The sequence below is a fragment of the Meleagris gallopavo genome, chromosome 4 (genome assembly GCF_000146605.3).
Source record: "Meleagris gallopavo isolate NT-WF06-2002-E0010 breed Aviagen turkey brand Nicholas breeding stock chromosome 4, Turkey_5.1, whole genome shotgun sequence".
NCBI classification, from domain to species: domain Eukaryota; kingdom Metazoa; phylum Chordata; class Aves; order Galliformes; family Phasianidae; genus Meleagris; species Meleagris gallopavo.
In genome coordinates, this window is record NC_015014.2 from 45,935,547 (window position 1) to 45,939,129 (window position 3,583).

Here is a 3,583-nt window from a genome sequence, read left to right on the forward strand (position 1 = left end):
GCTACTCACTGACAGCGCCGGCATCCGAGTGCATTTTTCGTGCGGCGGACACACGGCCCGGCCCGGCTCCCGCTGCCCCTCTCCCAATCACAGAGCCCAGGCACGGCCGCCCCCGCCCCGCCCACCGGCGGCACCCATTGGCTCGGGCTGCTCGGGGTTCTGCTCTCCTATTGCGTCAGGCTCCTGCCACTCTCCTTCTGCCTGCCCCGCACCGCCTCTCTGCCCGGCTCTCGCCCTCCTGTTGGGTTAGCGGCCGAGTCAACCCCGCCTCCCTTCATTACGATTGGACATTATCGATGGCAATCTTTTCTGGTCTTGAAAGCGCGTGCAACGAACTCTACTTTGTGTCAGCCGTGCCTCCGATTGGCTGAGAAACAGGAGGGCCGCGCCCACGGCCCCGTGCGATTGGTTCAGCAGGGTGGAGGGCGGGGCCTCTGCCGCAAGGGGCAGCACTGCGGGCGGAGCTCCTTCGGGCAACGCTGGCGATGCTTTCCAGAGCCGCCGGAACTGGCGAGGTGGAGGGTCCCTGTCGTGAGTCGCCTAGGTCACCGGGGGAGGCGGCTTCGACGAACCGCAACCGCTTTCTCGATCCTTTCCTGCCGGTCCGAGTCCAGGCTCTGCCTTCCCGCCGTGCCTTAGCTGCAGCGATTGATAAGCGAGCGCACGTGGTACGCGGCCCAAGAACCGCCGCGAGTCGGGGAGGCTCCGGCTGGGAGCCCGCTCCTCGGCCGGTGTTCTGCGCCTCTGAACGCCGTGCCCTCACCCACCCGCCTCCCCCCGCAGGAGCGGCATGGAGCAAATCCGGGCGCTGAGCGGGAAGGCAGGCGGAGGGCGCTGCCGTTCAGAGCGAGCGCCGCGCTTACGTTCTTCCAAGGGACGGCCCGGCCCGGCCGCACCGCGCTACTCCATATTGCAGCACCGCTGAAAGGAGAACGCTGCGGCACGGCCTCGGCATAGTAGAATAGAAATCACCCACGCAAAAATATGCGTTTGCATTAAGTAAAAAGAAAGTCAAGGGCCAGCCTTAAGGTAGTTGTCAGTTAGAGGCAGTGCGTTAGTATGCAGCCTTCAGTTAATTGCTCCCACGCTTGTGTTTTTTTTTTTAAACGACCCTTAACGATGATCAGTGAAGCAGTGAAACTCATGTCTTACCCTGCCCCTTTCACTGAGTAGAAAACTGAGTAAGAGAACGAATTACCTCTTCAAAGATCACATACTAAGAGATGGAAAGAGCCCACTGTTTGAAATTTCAAGGAGTTAGAAAGCAAGAATTATTTCTTTAGACCCTCCTCCCCATCTATAATACTGTTCCTCCTTCCATCATCTTAGCACTATTTTACAGTACTGCCTTCGTGTAAAAGAAACGTGTATGATAGCTTAAAGCAGACCAGAGCCGAAATGCATTTCACTTTTCAGCTCTGATGCCCCACAATGCGAGACATTTACACCTTTGTATGTCGTCCCAAAGGCTTTTACCCAGTAGGAGCACCAAGTTGTAACTCAGCTGATCTGTTCCAATTCTGGTCTGAGGAACAACTCCTTTAGGAGTGCCTGTTTGTCACGCTGAAGTACATAGGACATTGTTGTTTTATTCAAAACCATTCTCATACATGCACACAAATCTTCTCTCAACTCTCATGCAGCTGTAAGTTGATAAATAGCTAAAGAAAGGCATCTCATACAGAAAGACAAAACTGTCCAGTTTTATCTGAGGACATTTTGACCCTAGAAAGGTTTAGGGTTTTTTTTCCCCCCCCCACTTACATTAGTCTAAAATAAAAGGTAATGTTTGCCTTGACAAATCTTTCCTTAGACTACAGCTTCCGTCACTACTGCTATTCACAGCTGTAAAACAAACAGCAATAAATGTGACAAACAAAAGTTCAAAATATTTTTGAATACTTGAATGCCAAGTATAATCTCTGCTCCTTAAAACTTGATCTGCAAAGAAATCCATAGGGAAAACAAAAGAGACATTGTTTTCCACTTCTGCCTGCCAAACAATGGAACGTATGCTGCAGCCAGAAAAGGCCAGTCCCACAAGTACCAGCCCGTTATACCACATACCTTCACTCCAAACTCAAGAAGATACAAACCTCCCCTTTGTTATTATGCAGTGTAAAAGCCTCCAGGCTGGGAGATATTACGTCAGCAAGCCCATATTTATTTCCAAATCTGTCTCATTTCTTTACATCTGAGTTTACAAAACAGAAGTACTTTACATAAAGCACACCAATTATGTCATGATTCATCCAGCATTCTCCCAAGGACAGAGACAGTTTAAAGCAGTTCCTCTTAATTCTAATTCTTAATCCTCCCAGCATCTTTTGTGTCAATACAACTACTTGCACAGTTAGGTAGCATGCAACTGGTAGATCAAAGAACAAGACTGCCTCGTCCCACAAAAGAGGTTGTCTGGTTGTTTTGGTTTGTTTTTACCACCAGATCAGCATCTTCAATATCTTGATACAGCTCTCCATCCATGCATGCAAATGTTCTCATCAACACCCAAAAGAGGAATACTTAACCATATTTAACCAAGAACTGGAGAGGGACAGGAAATGCATCTACCAATTTACATGCTGCTAGGTCAAATTTAAAACTGCATTCACTTTCAAATGCCTTCACAAAGAGAAAGTGCACTTTTTTTTTTCCTGAAGAAGACTGTTATTTACCTTTCTATGTTTGTGTTGTCTTTTTTTTTTTAACAGTTTTTAAATGGTAATCACATGAAAAAACACAGTGGATTGTGAAAAATACTGGCAAATGTGTAGAGAGAAAAAAAGCAACTCTTGGTTTTCTTCTTCTCCAAGGGTTATCAAACCCAAAACTGCTCAAGTCATTATCTCCCAAATACCTGTGTTCACCTTGCCTTACTTAGAAATAGACTTGAAGGCTCATTTCAGGCACCACAATCACAAATCACTACATGTTTTTCAAGTCAGAGAGAGGAAGAGAACTGCATTGAAAATAAAAACATTAACATAGCTGAACTTGCTAAACGTTAACAAAGCAAATTAAGTATCAACAAAGCACATTATAGGGCATTGTAAGAGACGAGAAATTGTCAATCAAGAAACCCAGCATCACAGTTCTAAATCATTCACAGATATGAAAAAGTAATTGATATCCAACTTAATACAAACAGGTTTACATAATGCTTCTGAAAAAAAATTTCATGTTCAAAACTGCAACGAAGCATTTCAACTGTGTGTTATTCTTGTACATACCGTACTCTGTCAGCAGAACACTACTGATCAGGGATAAAAGAGGACCTCAGGTGGCAGAAAACAGCAGCTGCAGATTATGTAACTGCTTTCAAGACACTCCTCAAGTAACTCGGCTCACATTAGCTGCTATGTCCCATGAAATCATACTATGCTCCTTGCTACTTACCTTACAGATGTATGACTTTGACCCTAAGGGCTCTCCTGTTACACCACGCAAACAAACGTAATATTCATTTCTTCAGGGCAGTCAGTGCCTCGTATTTAAATCCTTAAATTGGATTTCTAGTTTCCTTCAACTTCAGTTTGAGATTCTTAAAATGATCTGCTTAACTAGTAATTAGAATGTTTAAGCA